Source organism: Balaenoptera borealis, assembly GCF_965194805.1.
Source record: "Balaenoptera borealis genome assembly, chromosome: X".
NCBI classification, from domain to species: Eukaryota; Metazoa; Chordata; class Mammalia; order Artiodactyla; family Balaenopteridae; genus Balaenoptera; species Balaenoptera borealis.
In genome coordinates this window covers 111,779,698-111,798,052 of record NC_138881.1, presented here as the reverse complement: position 1 = coordinate 111,798,052, position 18,355 = coordinate 111,779,698, and the positions used below count along the sequence as shown (strand labels likewise).

General features: G+C 43.2%; 1 protein-coding gene and 1 pseudogene across 2 annotated transcripts in view; one reads left to right on the top strand and one right to left on the bottom strand.

Annotated features, from left to right (window-relative positions):
- LOC309621046 (cytochrome c oxidase subunit 7B, mitochondrial pseudogene) overlaps positions 1 to 18,355 on the bottom strand; it is a 576,424-nt pseudogene that overhangs the window by 71,068 nt on the left and 487,001 nt on the right. The gene's annotated exons all lie outside the window — the stretch shown is intronic.
- Positions 1 to 18,355, top strand: part of GPC3 (glypican 3) — a 427,066-nt gene that overhangs the window by 371,072 nt on the left and 37,639 nt on the right. The window lies entirely within an intron of this gene.

Sequence of the window (18,355 nt, the reverse complement as noted above, 5' to 3'; positions counted from 1 at the left end):
CATCAATTCTTCAAGGAAAGACTACACTCTAGAAAATGAAGTTTTCAGGTAGCCTTTTTTTTTCTTTTAAACCTCTGGACCTGGGTAGAGGGTAACTTCCCGTTTCTCATTGTCTAAAATGAACTGACCTAAATCAGTTGGCTCTGTTTCCTACTGGAGATTTCCTTGGTTCTTCTCAGTTATAAAAAGAGATGAAAAAAGAAATGCAATCTTGAGAGTCTGGTGAAAACCAATGATGGGATAATTTCCAAAGGAAAAGACATTAGCTGACCCTCTCTTTTTAGAATGTCATATTTGGTTTTTTTTCTCACAAGTAGTCTAACACTGATAGGCTATGACACATAACTGCACGGCTAGGTGAAAACAAATAGAAGAAAAATAGAGAGCTGATACTGTCAAGAAGGCAAAACAACCACAACAAAAAATATTCCCTCACAAGTCACATTTGTATCGATTAGCCCAATTTACAAAATACTTCCGTATGGATAGGTGTTCATGTTTCCATTTTACAGATAAGAAAACTGGGGCTCAGAGGAGAAATGAGATTCATCTAAATGGCAGAGCTGGAAATCTAACTTGGGTCTTAAGACTTCCAGTGTCACGCTCTTCCTTCTGCAATGCACAGCCTTCTCCTTGAAATCCTATTGCCCGTGGCCTCTGAGACCCTGCAAGCTCCTCTTTCTTTTTCAACCTCTTTCCTTCACTAGTTCTTTCTAATCCTACCTGAAACTGGGTGTCTCCTTAAGCCTCTATCTTTTCTCTCTTTTCCAGAGAAAACACAGATCTTATCCACTTTGGCTCTTTCAATTTTTTTTGATTTCTGTAAGTTCTTCTTTTTTTTTTTCCATTCTGGCAAAAAAAATCTAGCATGAAATCTGCCCTCTTAACAAACTTTTAAGTGTACAGTATTGTTAATAATATGCAGATTGTACGGCAGATCTCCAGAACTTTTTCATTTTGTATGACTGAAATTCTGTCCCCATTAAACACTAACTCCCCTTTCCCCCTCCCTCAAACCCTGGCACCATCATTTTGCTTTCTGCATCTATGAGTTTGGCTACTTCATCTAAGTGGAATCATGTAGCCCTTCTGTGACTGGCTTATTTCACTTAGCGTAATGTCCTCAAGGTTCATCCATGTTGTAGCATATGACTACAGGATTTCCTTCTTTTTAAAGGCTGAATAATATTCCACTACATGTATGCACCACGATTTCTTTAACCATTTAGCCATCAGTGGACCTTTAGGTTGTTTCTACCTCTTGGCTGTTGTGGATAATGCTGCAATGAGCATTCTTTAACTATTATATCACTATGGGGATAATTCATAAAATCATTACCTCCAATCTTAACTGCTCTCCTGAGCTCCCATCCCACATCTCCAGCTGCTTACTAGTCATTTCTTCCTGGCTTTCCCACCATTACCCCCAGCTCTATGTGTCGGAAATCAAACGTATCAACAGACAATCCCAAACTGGTTCCTCCCTTAATATCCTTATTTTTCTAATGCCACTACCATTCTCCCAGTCGCTGAGGCTTAAAACGGAAGTCATCTTTGACTCTTCTCCCTTGCCCTTCATATACAGTTGGGCACCAAATCACTGTAGATGATCTGTAATTTTTTTTCTGCTTCTCTCACTGTTTCCTTTCTATCCCCCTTTCACCCCCCTGCATGTGCTATTTCAATCACATCTTAAGTGGTCTCCAGTCTTCTAGGCTAAGACAGGAGTATTGAGAGCCTTAGGCTAGCAGATTAGAGAACAAAGAATCAGAGACCCAGGCAGAAGATTCCACCAAATTTATCTTGTACAGCTGCCAGGTTAGTCTTTCTAAAGCATCTCCTACCACTCCCTAGCTCAGCTACCTTCATCCTGTCCCCATTGCCTGGAGGATAGCGCTCAGACTCCTTAGCAGAGTTCTGAGGGCCTTCTGGTCTAGCCTCAAGTATCCTTTCAGCTTCATTTCCCACCAGTAGCCCCACAGGAACCCTGCACTTCGGCAAGAACAACCATACTCACGCCCCATGAGCATGAGTAGACATACTGTTCTTATCTGTCTTCATAACGTTGCCCACATTTATTTCTATATAGATACCCCACTTTTATTTTTTCTTAAATTACACCCATCCCTAAAAGTACATTTCAAGTATGATGCAGTGAAAAAAAATAGGTTTGGGGTAGAGTAAATTTGTATTTGAATTCTGGCTCTATTCCTTATGAGCTAGCAGGACCTGGGTTGGTTCTTAGCCTCTTATCTAAGTCTGCATTCCCTCATCCATCATAGTGGGGATCATTACCCCAACTTCATAGGACTATTTCAGGATCAAATCGAGGGGGAAAGTTTGTAAGGCGTCTAACCCAGTATCTGGAACATACTAGGTGACCCATAATTATTAGTTTCCTTCAATGAAGTCTTTCACAACCATCTCAGTCTACAGTTATCTCTGTCCTCTGAATTACTAAAACAAATTCTGCCAGTGCTTTCAAGAAATAGTCTGCAGTGGCTCCCAAGTTCCATTCCTAGGGCATAACATGATCGCTCAGAGCCTGGCATCCTATAAAAAGAATGTTGAATAAACATAATAAGTAAAAATAATAGAAGCTTATGTTTATTGGACACTTACCATGCTGCAAGTGCTGTTCCAGGACTTCCCAGGCACTGCCTCATGTCATTTTCACAACATCACTATTATTATTCCCACTTTACAGATGAGAAAACTGATGCTGGAAGAGGTAGAGTAATTTGCTTAAGGTCATGCAGTGGCTAAGGTCGAGAGTTAGGATTCAGATTTCGGAGGCCACTCTTTGGACAAATCTGCTTTGCTACCCCCAAAAGCTTTTGGTCATCTAAAGGTTGCCCAGATGATTGAGCAAACTAGTAACTGGTCTCCACGCTGATCCCTAGTACATACCACTGTTGATGTTTCTCCAAAAGTCCCTGCTTATCCCTTCTCTTGCTTTCCTGCCTATAAGCCACTTCCGTATCCATTTCAAAACACGATTCCACAGTTCCATGGTGACTTAACTTTTTAAAACAGTGTTTGGTCTGGGACCTTGTCAAGGGCCTTTTCAAAATCTGAATAGATTACATCCACTGGTTTCCCTTTGTCCAAATGCACATTTATCCTCTCAATTCTAGTCAATTAGTTAGGCGTGATTACCCTAAGTGCTTTGTAAACTGTAAAACGCTATACAAATGGTGGTTAATTTAATTTACGGGAAAAATGATGCCTTACTCCCAATAGGTTACACTTGCCTAACATGTTCAGTGATCCTACCATCCTGGAGTTCCTTGGGTCCCCTTTGAAATGCTTCTCGTGGAGAGGAGACTCATTGGCAATCTGCCAGGCTCGTGGCACAGTAGCTATTTGGAATAACAAGCTATACACTTCGGTCAGCTGTTACACAGTTTTACCCAAAATCTGGGTAGATGCCACCTGGTCCTGGTGATTCATCAACATCCACTTAGTCAACTAGACTTGGAACACTGTGTGCGTTTACCGCCATCTCATTTAGAACATCCAAATTCCTTCCTCCGAAAGACGACTTGAAAATAAAAAACAAGGCTCAGAGTATGTTCAGGCTCTCTTCTATCTCCCTTTTGTCCCTCAGCCGTTCTTTTGCACTCTAGCCAGCCAGGTCCTGCTGGCTGGCTTCCCCGGCTCACTTCTTCCCATCTTTCGTTGCACTGGATGAAGTGCAGGTCACCGAGGTTCTATTCTTGGCTTTGCTTCTAAGTCCCATGTATCCCAGGGCAAGCCCCTTCCTCTCTTTAGAAGTCAGTTTCTCCATTTGTAAAATGAAGAGAATGCCCAGACATCTCTCGCCGGCCATTCTCGTGCCAGCAGTCTGTGATTATGTTCACTTATTTGGCTTTAGTCCCTGGCAAGGTGCTTATTGGAGTCTTTTGGGGACACCTTCTTCTGACCTTGCAGGTTCCCTGTTTTCTTCTCCTGAGCTATTTACACGTGAAAAAAGATCTCATTTTCCCTACTCTAGCTCCTTTGACTTTTCCAGTCAAAGAAGCCAGGCTTCTTACCAAGGGCCCTCAGCACACTTGTATGCCAGGATGCTCATAAGAAGTTCTGAGTAATTTCCAGGCCTTCTGGGCTATATTCACTTTTAAAACTCTTCATCCTAAAGTTCCCCAAGTGCTCTCTTTTTCTATAATTCTTATTTCTGTGCTTAGAGTCTGACCCTTCTTTCTGGTTGTTGAATTTAATTGCTGCTGAGATGACCATTATACGATGTCTTCTTACCCACAGTTACAGCTTGACCTATTCCTTTCACTTCTCAGAACGAGGCTAATATGCTTCCCTTTTTGGTGGGTTATTTCCTTTCTCTCAGCCTGTTTCATAGGGTTGTGGCCATTAAATAAAATAATCCATGCAAAGCCATTGGAACAGTGCCCGGCACCTAGTGAGCACTCAAACAATGCTATCTACTATTAAAGCAACTAGTCTGTTGCTGTTCCTGCCGACCTATGGGTGCTGCAAGAGCCGGCAGATACAGATTAGAATTAATCGCCTTGGTTTTTTGTTTGTTTAAGACCCATAAAAAGCAACTAAAACAAGGTAGCCAACATTCAGCAACATCCCCTTACCCCTTGCCGTTCCAAGTGGGGTCCTTGGAGCAACAGCGTCTGTATCAGCTGGGAGCTTGTTAGAAATGCAGATCTCAGGCCCCACCTCAAGACCTACTGAATCATAAGGTCGTGTTAACAAGATCCCTAGGTGATCTGTTTACAGTCGTTACCACCTTCTAATTGAGCTCTTTTGGCCTTTAGGCTTAATCTTTTTTTTTTTTTAATTTTTTTTTAATTTTTAATTTATTTATTTATTTTATTATTTATTTTTGGCTGTGTTGGGTCTTCGTTTCTGTGCAAGGGCTTTCTCTAGTTGCGGGGAGTGGGGGCCACTCTTCATCGCGGTGTGCGGGCCTCTCACTGTCGCGGCCTCTCTTGTTGTGGGGCACAAGCTCCAGACGCGCAGGCTCAGTAGTTGTGGCTCACGGGCCTGGTTGCTCCGCGGCATGTGGGATCTTCCCAGACCAGGGCTCGAACCCGTGTCCCCTGCATTGGCAGGCAGATTCTCAACCACTGCGCCACCAGGGAAGCCCTAGGCTTAATCCTTGAAGCATCGAAGAAGCCACTAACCTGCCCCCACGGTGGGCTATGTATTCTAGGAAGTATAAAATAGGCCCAAGGCCCGTCATCCCTGTGATAGATTAGGTCCCTTGGGTTCTAGTCATCCCTGTGATAGATTAGGACACTTGGGTTCTCGTCCTAGCGTATTTGCTAACAGTAGGACCTTGAGCAAGTTATATAGCCACTCTGAGCCTCAGTTTCTCCAACTGTAAAATGGGGATAATCATCCTTGCTTACCTCAGTGAGTTTTTGTGAAAGTCAAATGCGATAATCAGTGTGAAAGTGCTTTGTAACCTGTGCAGCTCTACAAATATTTATAACAACCCTAAAACTGTTGTAACTATTCCAAAGTCTCTGGAAGCTCTTTGGCTTTTTCAGCAACCCTAGTTCGGCATGTATTTTCTGCAAACACTGAATTTAGCCCATGAGTTATGAAACATTTACACTGAACACACATGTTCGGACTCCCTTCAAGGATAGATCATCCATGATGGACCTGGTGTGATAAGCTGACTGTTTTGTTGCCAGGTTGCCATCAGCATTGTTCCTAGTTTTTGGCCTTGTCAAAGCTCTTATTGTAAGTCGTTTGGGAAGCTGGCTACTCCCAGTGCTTTGGCTGGGGCTGATCCCTGAGAAACTTTGCAAGCTCTGGCCATGTGTCCCTGGCCAAGACATGATGATTAAGCATCTGAAGCATGTGCCGCCTCTCTGCCAAGTCTCACCCACACAGAAACACACACACACGCCCATGCGCACACATGCACACGTGCGCACACTCTTGTAGGCGTGCACACCTGCATGCCTACTGTTGGAAGCACATTTTGAAATATACACTCACAGAACAACTCCCAGCAAGAAATACCTATCTCAGAGACATCTGTGTTACCACTCCCTCACTCCTGTCCTCCCTGGACCTCTTCTTGCTCCAGCTTGTGTTATGCTGTGGGTACAGCCAGAGCATGCTGGCGAGCCTAACGTCTTTATGGCAACGAGTCAGAAAACAAAGATATTCTTGTCTCAAGCTGGGCCAAAGAATGGATACTGCGAAAGCCTATTTCTTTGGCTGAGGAAAGCGGAAACACACTATAGAAGACAGAAACATTCCTTGTTGCTGCATGGGAATAAGAGGGGCTTCAGCTGGTCGGTGGCAGGGTGAGGAGGACAGTTCATGAAGCACGTCTTGGGCTTAGGACTTGAACCAGTACTAAAACCAAATGGCTGTTTCTTGCCATATTAAACAAACGTTTCTTGTGGAAATGTTTGCCCGCAAGAAACTTTCGGTCTCTCCGTGTCAGTGTGAGGACTGAACAGAGAAAACTTGTCACTTGTTCCTTGTCTGGGAGTGAGGGTGAAGGTGAAATCCAGGTCTAGGTAGGTCCCTCTGGCCATTCTTTTCTGTCGTCCCCACCTGTTGGGAGGGACAGCAGCTGTCTGCTTCCCCCCCACCAGTCACCCCTTCGCAGCAGTTCTGGAGTGAAGCCATGAAGTCTTCCCAGCTGTGGGCCCCAGGAGTCTCTGCACCCAATATTGCGTCCCTACAGTTACTTTACAGTCTAGAGGCGAAAAAACAATGACTCCCCAAAAACAGAGATTAGAAAATATTTTTTAAGCCAGTGACTTTTATTCTTTTTCCTTTTTTAGTGGATCAAATGTAACCTTATATTTCTGTTCCTAACACGCTTGTGCACATAGAAGAGAGGAAGGACACTTCAGTGGCTTAACTGTTCTTCTAAATTGTCAGATCAAACCCTCACAAATGTGGGCTGGTAGTCACACGTTTTAATAAATTCACTAATGGGTTGGTTTGGTGAAAAGGGTAAAATCAATGGAGGAACTCTCTGATGGGCCATTTATCATGGGTGGCATCTGCGACATTTTCACGCTTTAGAACAAAACATATTGCCTGCTGAAGAATGAGTAGAAGGTTTGTAGGAGAATGAAATGTCCTGGGGTTCTTTAATGGGAAAGTTATTGAGTCCTGTTCAGAGCTCAAAATACATGTGGATACAGTAATATATCTATTTATACTTCCCTGCTGGTAGCAAGTCCAGGAATAGAGTATGGCAGTTTTCCCAAAATGTATTCTATCCCACTTCCTTTGCACTCCTTGCAAACCCACCGTCAGATATTTGGCACTTATGTTGAAGGTTGTTTCCCACTAAGTAACCCATCTCTGAATTTCTCAGGCAAGATCTTGTAGTGACTCCCTCCACCCATCTTCCTTGGGATATCAGTCCCTCAAACATGTGACCTCAGTGTAAGGGGACCCTATGTCATTCACACTGGGAGGTAGATGCCATCTGATGGGTGAACAGGATACGGTCCTACACTTAGGCCGCTGAAGCTTGAGACATAACAGGAAGGAAGGGCATTTCATCTACAGGGTCAAAGAAACTGAGCCTCAGTTCTGCTTCTGTTACTTCCCAGTGTTGGCCTTGGACAAAGTCACTCAACTCCTCTGAGCCTCATATTACTCATATGCAAAAATAATGATAAAATATTTCCTGACCTGCCCACCTCATAAGTTGTTGAATGAAACACACATGATAATGGATATAAAAGTGCTTTGTAAACTGTAAAGCATTACCCACTTAGAGTAACATTATTCATATTATTTGGTACCGTTGGGTTATAAGTTAATTTTATTCACCAAAAGCCTGCAGCTAAAATTATAAATTAAATTCTCGATGTTCTGGCCAACAAATTTCATTATAATGTGCTCCCTCTTTTTCATCCCCAAGGTGGCATTTTCAGTTACTCATTAACTTGTTTTTAGCCCAGTGAGAAGGTATTTAAACAATGACAAATATGTCTGCTGAGTTGTGCAAATAACCAGTCACAAAAGTAGTAGTCACCTACATCTTGAAAGAATCTCAGCTAGTTATGTTTTGTTTTCTTTGGTGTTAGCGGGGCAGTGAGGGCAGGGGTGGACAACGAGTTGGGGAGGGTCAAGAAAGGGGGCCCCTGATTCCTTCCATTCTCTCTTGCTCTTAGCCAGAAGCAATCTGCTCTCATGCCTTGATCTTTTCTTTTAGAGATCAAATGCCATAGGGAAGCTGAAGGAAGCGAACCTCACTATAATAGCACTTTTCTCCCAGACACAGACCAGGTGGTCCTGGCTAACAGATTGACAAGACAGCCATTCCCACCTCGCCCCAGAGCTTTGTGTAGTTCCCGTGGCTCACAAAGAGGGATTTAGATGCAAGCTTTCACAGTGATATCACCTGCCAGTTGAGTAAGTTTACCCAGAAAGGGGCCATCCCCACGCCTTAGTGTTGACCAGGGAATTACTACAGGTAAGCTGGTGATAGATGAGAGTAAGGAAAGGTAAAAAACTTTCTATAAAGTTACCATCACTTGAGGTGCTTTAGGGAGTTTGTTTCTTATTATTTGCAAGGACATACGCTGGGGTTCACGTTTGTAGGTCTACTGCTCTCTGATGCTTCCCGTCTGAGCCATTAGGCTGTGAGGCTTTCATCAGGGGTAATGCTATATAATGCTTATACTTGTCGATAGACCTTCCGCGTAACTCTAAGAATTGGGGGAGTGTTAGGGATAGTGTGAGCAGTTTGTGACCATTGTATCATATTTTGTAATCAGTTTTCAAACTAAAAGGCAACAATTGACTGTATGAGTGTGGCTAAATGGTGCGATTGATTTCCTCTGGATGAAGCCATGTTGGCCAGTTTAGTGACAGCCTCAACTAATTGCCATAATCTAGTGTGGCTAGAAAGGAATAGGAGGGAGAGGTTCAGTACTCACTGGTGGAAAAGGAGAGGCAGAACCAGCAGGAAGGCGGCAAGCCCAAAGCCTCCGGCTGAGCTGCCACATAGAAGTGAAGGGATCTTCACTTCATCCCCAAGGGATCTGGGAGCACCAGCTTGTGTGCCGTCCAATGTGAAGTACTCCCTGCAAGAAGAAATGTCACAGCAGAAAGAGAAAAAGATGTGATATCTAATTAAACCTGTGTGATTGCCCTGCGTTCCCCTGATGAACAGTGGCCTCTTGAGGGAGCCAAATCAGAGGAGCCCAGGGTAACAAGGAATCATGAGCCTGCAGAACAAGACAGAAGCTGAAAGCGTGTGGTATGCACAGTCCCTGTGGCTGCAGATGGAGATCAGATATGAAGCCAGGCTGAGGTCCTACTCTGAGAGGAGGAGGGACTCAGAGCCATCGGATGCCTCACAATCACTGACCTTCCACAGAACCCCTGAAACTACACATATGCACACGCCCATGTGTGCACACACGTTATCAAGTCTCTTTCCAATTCAGACAAGGCTGTCTGTTAACTTTGTTAATATGGCAGAAAGAATAGAGGTACAGCCATCATCTCTTTCTCCCCCTTATTTGCCAAGGAGATTTCCAATTTGCTTTGGTAGGAATGAAGTTACTGGCAAGTTTTTGTTTTGTTAGTCTTTTTGAAAGGAAATCTTGTTATAGAGGCTGCCTACGTACACACCTGGGTAAGCGATGTTTAATGATCCAGAAAAATGATCCATAGCACTGGTGGTTCTTAATGTTTCTAAATATACTGACTGATTTTTAAAATTTTGTGGGTTTTTTTGGTTTTTTTGTATTTTTACAATCCTAATGGGTACGGGTGATGGTAAATAAACCTTTAAAGATGAGAACGGGACTACCAGCGCAGACAGAATCTCTTAATTTGTAGCTCATTGGTGGACTTAAGCAGTAATATAATTACCAAGTAAATCAAAATGGAGTAGAGGCTACTCTACAAATTCTGGTGTCTGGGAATAGTCTATGTTAGAGCAGCGGGCAATCTCATTAGCACCTTCAGGATGGCTTTCAGTGTGAAGTGGTTTCCGTGATTAACGATGAGCTCCTCAGAGTGTAGAAAGCAAGTCTTTGTCATCTTATACATACACTTATCAGCTCTCAGTCACCAACCTCTGCTTCCTTCTCCTGCCTTGCCCCACTGACTGTCACTTAGTAGATGTTTGATAAATACTTCAGTTATCCATGTGCAATGTTTACTTGTCAGCATTTGCTTCCTTTTGCCTCCTATTTGGTAGCTTTCACCCTCACTGCTTCTTTCATTAGCTTCCTCAAAGTATCTTTCAACCTCTAGCAGTGGAAATTGTGAGCAAAGAGATATGAGAGCCCTATTCCAGTCAACAGAGGGGTAGGGGCTCCTGTGAGGGGGAGGACACGCTATGTGAGACATTGTGTCTGTAGCCTAGAGTGCATCCTGCAGAAAGTCAGCAGGATAGTGAAGAATTTGGAAACAGGGTCAGTGGAAGGACACTGAAAAATAAGTCATGATGTTCAGTCTATACAAGAGGAGAATTAGGGAGAGGTGAATGTTGTCTTCTACTATTTAGAGGTCTTGCATATGGAAGATGAGGGAAGATCTGGAACCAATACATGGAATTTTAAAAAATTTTTTTAATTAATTAATTAATTTTTGGTTGCATTGGGTCTTCAATGCTGCACGCGGGCTTTCTCTAGTTGCGGCAAGTGGACGCCATGCCTCGCTGCGGTGCGTGGGCTTCTCATTGCTGTGGGCTCTCCCTCTGCGGAGCACGGGCTCTAGGCGCACAGGCTTCAGTAAGTGTGGCTCGTGGGCTCAGTAGTTGTGGCTCGCGGGCTCCAGAGCGCAGGCTCAGTAACTGTGGCGCATGGGCCCAGCTGCTCCGTGGCATGTGGGATCTTCCCGGACCAGGGCTCGAACCCATGTCCCCCGCATTGGCAGGCAGATTCTTAACCACTGCCCCACCAGGGAAGTCCCTAGATTTTTTTTTATTAATTTTTATTGGAGTACGGTTGCTTCACAATGTTTTGTTAGCCTCCACTGCACAACGAAATGAATCAGCCATACACATACAGATAAGTCCAAAAGTCCCCTCCCTTTTGGACTTCCCTCCCATTTAGGTCACCACAGTGCGTTAGGTAGAGTCCCCTGTGCTATACAGTATGTTCCCATCGGTTGTCTATTTTATACATAGTATCAATAATGTATATGTGTCATTTCCAGTCTCCCAGTTCCTCCCACCCCACCCCTTGGAACCAAGACATGGAATTTATAAGGGAGATATATTTTGACTGACAAAAGGATGAACTTTCCCACCCTTTAAGCGATTCCTCAGTGGAATGAATTGCTCTAGGAAACAATCAGCTTCCTGACTCTGGAGCTATTTGACTAGAGAGTAAGTAACCGTATATCAGAAAGACTGGCTGGGTAGGGGTGGAGTGGGGTGTCAGAGAGCAGATAGATACGTCCATCATGGGCTCTTGACTTCCATGGTACTGAATGGCTCTGAGATGCTGTGGTTGTATGATACAAACATGTAAGTAGAGCAAAAGAGAACCAAGATGGTGGAGCAAACCAATGAGGCAATTTCTCAGGCTCCGGGAAGGAAAGAGGAGTGTAGAAGAGATTCTCTGGTTGTATTTGAGTACCTGTCACCAATTATGATTTTCTACAACTATTTTCCTAAGCAAATGGATCCTTACGAATGGCAGACTTTTCCAGGGAGCAGTTCTTTTCAACATCCTGTCCATCACTCACAGCCTCTAGATTTGTTTTACTACTATGAGAATCCAGTTCTCATTTCTCCCCAATTATTTCCAGGCTTGTGGCCTTCCTGTCCCTGTGTTAGAAAAGCAAACTGGGATACAGTCCCTCCTCCGGCTACAAGTCTTTAGCCCTAATGGCTGAATGGTCAATATCAAGGTTGTGCAGTCCACCGTTATCTCCTCCACCACTCTCTCCCTTCCAACTCTGGCCTCACAGAATAGACCAGTGCATCTCAAGTTATCTAGTGAAGGACTGGAGTGTTTTTTTGTTGGTTTTTTTGTTGTTGTTGCAGTTGTTGTTCCTCCCAAATCTGTCATGGACCAGAACTTTTGTAACATATAATAAAAATGAATTACCACAAAAAGGAAATGACAAAAAGGCCTACGAAAATATAAGCCACAGTTTTTAATTATGAGCCTCAACAGACCTAAAAATCTCTCTGTCATAGTGCTATAAACATTTCTAAGTGCTTACTTCAACTTCTGTACTTCCCTCCTCACAGACAGGCAGTATAGAGCAGCAGACCCCGCTCTGAGTAGGGAGGCGTAGCCTCTCTCTGTGTCTCTGCCTTGTATCTGTCCTTACCCTTGGACCCAACGGTGGAATAGATTCAAACAGCAGTCTAAATGGGGGTGAGGGCAGTGGAGTACTGGTGCTGGCTTGCACTGGCTCACAAGAGCCAATTGTTAATTCAGAATTTTCATAAGCCAGCTGTTAAAATTAGTCATTATTAAAAATTAAATTCTAGGGGTTTCCCTGGTGGCGCAGTGGTTGAGAATCTGCCTGCCAATGCAGGGGACACGGGTTCGAGCCCTGGCCTGGGAGGATCCCACATGCCGCGGAGCGACTAGGCCCGTGAGCCACAATTGCTGAGCCTGCGCGTCTGGAGCCTGTGCTCCGCAACAAGAGAGGCCACGATAGTGAGAGGCACCGCGATGAAGAGTGGCCCCCGCTTGCCACAACTAGAGAAAGCCCTCGCACAGAAACGAAGACCCAACGCAGCCATAAATTAATTAATTAATTAATTTAAAAAAATAAAAAATAAAAAAAAATTTAAAATTAAATTCTATAGATTTATAATTAAATACATTCTGTTAAAAACAAAGAAAACTTACTCAAAACTCATCACACCCTAATTATTTTAGTACATGTACTGTTTTCTATGCTCTTGAGGTTGTGTCTAATTGTGCCTGGGTGGTGGAAATTTTTTTTTTAACATCTTTATTGGAGTATAATTGCTTTACAATGGTGTGTTAGTTTCTGCTTTATAGCAAAGTGAATCAGTTATACGTATACATATATCACCATATCCTCTCCCTCTTGCGTCTCCCTCCCACCCTCGCTATCCCACCCCTCTAGGTGGTCACAAAGCACCGAGCTGATCTCCCTGTGCTATGCCGCTGCTTCCCACTAGCTATCTGTTTTACATTTGGTCGTGTATATATGTCCATGCCACTCTCTCACTTCGTCCCAGCTTACCCTTCCCCCTCCCTGGAAATATTATATACTCTTCCCAACTCTGTGTGTAGTGTCTTCACATCGGTAGCTTGAAACTGACCATGACGGAAATATTTACACCCCAGAAATCACCAAAAACTACAAATGGGGGCTTGACTTAGTGTTTTGTGGATTGTCTAGAATCTAGACTTAAGAAAGTGATGGGAAGAAAATGTTAACAGTGCAGATTAAACTTTAAATTGCATTGTCTCAGTTTGGTACTGGCACAAAAACAGAAACATAGATCAATGGAACAGGATAGAAAGCCCAGAGATAAACCCACGCACATATGGTCACCTTATCTTTGATAAAGGAGGCAAGCATATACAGTGGAGAAAAGACAGCCTCTTCAATAAGTGGTGCTGGGAAAACTGGACAGCCACATGTAAAAGTATGAAATTAGAACACTCCCTGACACCATGCACAAAAATAAACTCAAAATGGATTAAAGACCTAAATGTAAGGCCAGACACTATCAAACTCTTAGAGGAAAACATAGGCAGAACACTCCATGACATAAATCACAGCAAGATCCTTTTTGACCCACCTCCTAGAGAAATGGAAATAAAAACACAAATAAACAAATGGGACCTAATGAAACTTAAAAGCTTTTGCACAGCAAAGGAAACCATAAACAAGACCAAAAGACAACCCTCAGAATGGGAGAAAATATTTGCAAATGAAGCAACGGACAAAGGATTAATCTCCAAGATTTACAAGCAGCTCATGCAGCTCAATAACAAAAAAACAAACAACCCAATCCAAAAATGGGCAGAAGACCTAAACAGACATTTCTCCAAAGAAGATATACAGATTGCCAACAGACACATGAAAGAATGCTCAACGTCATTAATCATTAGAGACATGCAAATCAAAACTACAATGAGATATCATCTCACACCGGTCAGAATGGCCATCATCAAAAAATCTAGAAACAATAAATGCTGGAGAGGGTGTGGAGAAAAGGGAACACTCTTGCATTGTTGGTGGGAATGTAAATTGATACAGCCACTATGGAGAACAGTATGGAGGTTCCTTAAAAAACTAAAAATAGAACTACCATATGACCCAGCAATCCCACTACTGGGCATATACCCTGAGAAAACCATAATTCAAAAAGAGTCATGTACCAAAATGTTCATTGCAGCTCTATTTACAATGGCCAGGACATGGAAGCAACCTAAGTGTCCATCAACAGATGAATGGATAAAGAAGATGTGGCACATATATACAATGGAATATTACTCAGACATAAAAAGAAACGATATTGAGTTATTTGTAGAGAGGTGGATGGACCTAGAGTCTGTCATACAGAGTGAAGTAAGTCAGAAAGAGAAAAACAAATACCATATGCTAACACATATATATGGAATCTAAGGGGGAAAAAAAAAGGTCATGAAGAACCTAGGGGTAAGACGGGAATAAAGACACAGACCTACTAGAGAATGGACTTGAGCATATGGGGAGGGGGAGGGGTAAGATGTGACAGGGTGAGAGAGTGGCAGGGACATATATACACTACCAAATGTAAAATAGATAGCTAGTGGGAAGCAGCCGCATAGCACAGGGAGATCAGCTTGGTGCTTTGTGACCACCTAGAGGGGTGGGATAGGGAGGGTGAGAGGGAGGGAGACGCAAGAGGGAAGAGATATGGGAACATATGTATATGTATAACTGATTCACTTTGTTATAAAGCAGAAACTAACACACCATTGTAAAGCAATTATACTCCAATAAAGATGTTAAAAAAAAATTGCGTTGTCTCTGTAGCCATTACATTGTGAATAAATAGCACAATACGTTGAGAAACTGTTCTTCCAGTATTTGAAAACTATTGTCCCATTATCAGAAAAGTCATTCCCGTCATTGATGAAGGAGTGACGTTCCCACATACATCTTTGTCATTTTATTTTTGTCTTCCTCCTTAATGTAAACCAATATATCAAGCAGTGTTCTTGCAGGAACCACACTTGCTTGTCAATTGCAACCCTGGTTTGGCTACAGATGCCAGAGTCTGACAAAAATCAATGAAAGCATTCTGTGAAAATCAACTGGCTATATGGAATTCACAGTAAAGAATATTGTATAGTTTTTTATTATTTGTGAATTGTATGTTCCACATCCTTTATTCCACCAAAATTTAAAATAAACTGACATGCATGCTTTTTTATTTATTTTTTCTTTGAGAGCCAGTTGTTAAACATTTACCAGCACACCGTGGGGTGAACGGAGTACTTTGAAAGATTATTTTCCTTCCCTCTCCTTAAATGTTCTAGGCTTAAATCAGTAGCTCTTTCTACCACAAGTGGGAGAGGATTTCTCTCTTCCAAAGTTATGCTAGCAAATGCAAGAGCCCCTCACTTTCAGTTACTCTGAAATCTAGGATTCCTTTGGAATTCCTTTGGAATCCTAGAACTGGAAACTTAACTTGGAAACTATTAACCAGATCTGTAAACTTTTTTTTTTTTCTCAAAACCCCTTATTCCCTCTTGAGGTTGACGGACTCCTACTGAAATCTCTCTGCCAACCAGTGGCAATCTCTTCAGCTCCATTCCAAACCTGGATGGGAGTCTCATAGGCCAGCTCATGGGGCACCCAAGCGAGGCCCACTTTAAGAGTTGAGTCTCCCTATATCAGCCGGCATAAAGACAAATTAATACCGTGTGCTGGTATTAGCCCTGGTTTCACAGACTTAGAGTGGAACTCCTAATATCAGGTTACATTTTGTTGGCTTGGTACTCATTTTTTTAACCACCAACCATATGGGCAGAGGTTGGAAGGAAAGCTAAATTTGGAACATACCCCCCACTCTCCTTTTTAACATTTCTTTCTTGTTTGTGCAGGGAGGCAACATATTACTCATACTCACATAACAGCACCAATTGCTAGAGAACTGAGGAATGAGATTCTCCTAAAATGCAGTCGGATCAGGGAATTGGAGATTTTCTATACAAGTACGCACGTCTGCGCTCTGCTTCTGCAGATTTCTGAAGCTGTCTGTGCACACAGCACAAGAAGACTAAATCAGTAATGAAAAGGAACCTAGGGATTTCATGTCTGTGGGCTCCTAAGTTCTTTATCATTTTCAGTCAACATCCAGAGATAGCACTTTTCTGCACTAATATCTTTCTGACTCAGGCTTTTTGGAACATGGAGCCACGAATTTCTCTCTCTGTTTAGTTTTTTTCCTGCTCTAGCTTTCCTTCTCCCCACACGCCACTTCATGCGGCCTGGTAGTTGGAGCAGGGAAGATGGATTTGGTTTGGGCAGTGGTAATGATTTGCGCAGTATCTGTGGAAATCATGCACATTTCAGTTCTGGGGCTTTCTAAACCTGAATACACATGTCATAGGTCAACCTAAAACAGGATTTTTTAGCATCTCAAAGGAATTTAGAACCAGGTTCAGCTTAAGGAATGGAAATTAGTCTACCTGCCTTCAAGGAGAGGTTGTAGTCTTCCTGCTATGCCAACTTGAAGTCAGAAGGGCATTCTCCTTGCTGGCCCTGGATTCCAGGCAGGAATGAGGAGTCATGAAGCCAAATCCCACAGCGCAGCCTTTCTCAATCGGGCCCAGCCTCCTTCTCTAATCTTGTCTCCCACTAATCCCTATCCCACCCTATGTTCCAACTATCTTGAATTTCTCCCTGTTCCTGAACTTGCTGTTCTGCTCTTCAAGGCCTGCCTGGACCTTGATAAATACCTATATTTGCAACACACATAAAGCACTTAGCTCCGTGCCTGCCCCTTGGTGGGTTCTAATAAATAGTGGCTGTTAATACTCTGCACATGCCGGTTCCTTAGTCCATAAAGGTTTCCCCTTCTCTACCTTTAAAACTCAGCTCAGATGTACTTTCCTCCCCAGTGAGTCCTTGTCCTAGGCCCAGTGCTTTGTTAACCCATTCTAGCAGTTACCAGTTTGAAGTCAGGTAATCCCCAGTGCCTGACACATAACTGGTGCTCAGTAAGTTTTTGCTGCGTGGCCCTGGCCATACCACAAAGAATAAGCACAGTACCTGCCCGTGTAAGCTCCTAGTCTACTCAGCAGCTGTGCGGGGGACAGACACTTAACTAGATAATTATAATGTAACATGGTTAAAGTACTGACTGCTGTATGCACATGGGGTTGTGGAAACACAAAGGAGAAGCTTCAAACCCAGACTGGGGTGGTCAGAAAGTGAGCTGAGTCTGAAAACAATGTGTAAGAGTCAGCTGAAAAGGGGAGAGCCTTGCAAGCCGGGAGGACAGTATGAGAAAAGACATGGAGGGTGAGAAAGAGCATGGTGGTTCTGGGAAAAATATGCAGCTTGGTGAGGCTACAGCAGAGAGAGGCGAGAGCTGAGGCTAGAAGTTTAGTTAGGGTCAGAGCATGAAAGCCTTCTATGATAATCAATCTCAGCACCCCATTCCACTGGGCCCAGATGTGACCTCATAATCCTTCTCAACATAGTGCTGCAGGGAACACCACCACCAAGAGGCTGGCGGTGGCACTCTGGTTTGCTGCTGTGAGGTTATACACATGTGTGTATGTGGAGGTTGGAAGTGTGAGAGAGTACCAGTGATGGGAGAATTATGACATGGTCAGACTTGCATTTTGGAAATCTCCATGCACATTTAAGAAGAATCAACAGAACCTGATTGTTTAGATGGGGCGCGGGATGACAAAGAAAGAGTAGTCAAGGACCAGGTCATTGCTCCCACCTTGGGCAAGTGGGCAGATGCCAGTGCCATTCAGAGAGCATAAAGGAGGTAATGATAGGTTTGGCATGATAATAATAGCTCACTTTTTCTGAGCGCTTACTATATGGCGGGCACTGTTTTCAGCATTTTACGTGAAGCAATTAATTTTATCCTCCCAACAACACTGAGGGGGGTACCATTATTATTTCTGTTTTGCAGATGAAAAAACTGCACAGAAAAGTATAAAATATTAAAGAGCTAACAAAATCAGTGGCACTGAGGAAGAACATTAGGGCAAGAAAAGCTGAAAACATATCACTGAGTCATTTGGATGAATATGGATAGAGCCAACCAGGTCACTAGGCACCCGTGCTAGGGTTTATCAGTTCATCTTTAATGTTCTGGAAACAAAAGCATTTATCATTCTTGGAAGAGGACCACTGTAATGTGTATAAATCCATCCTGCCTTCACCACATCTGTTCTACTCATAGGGG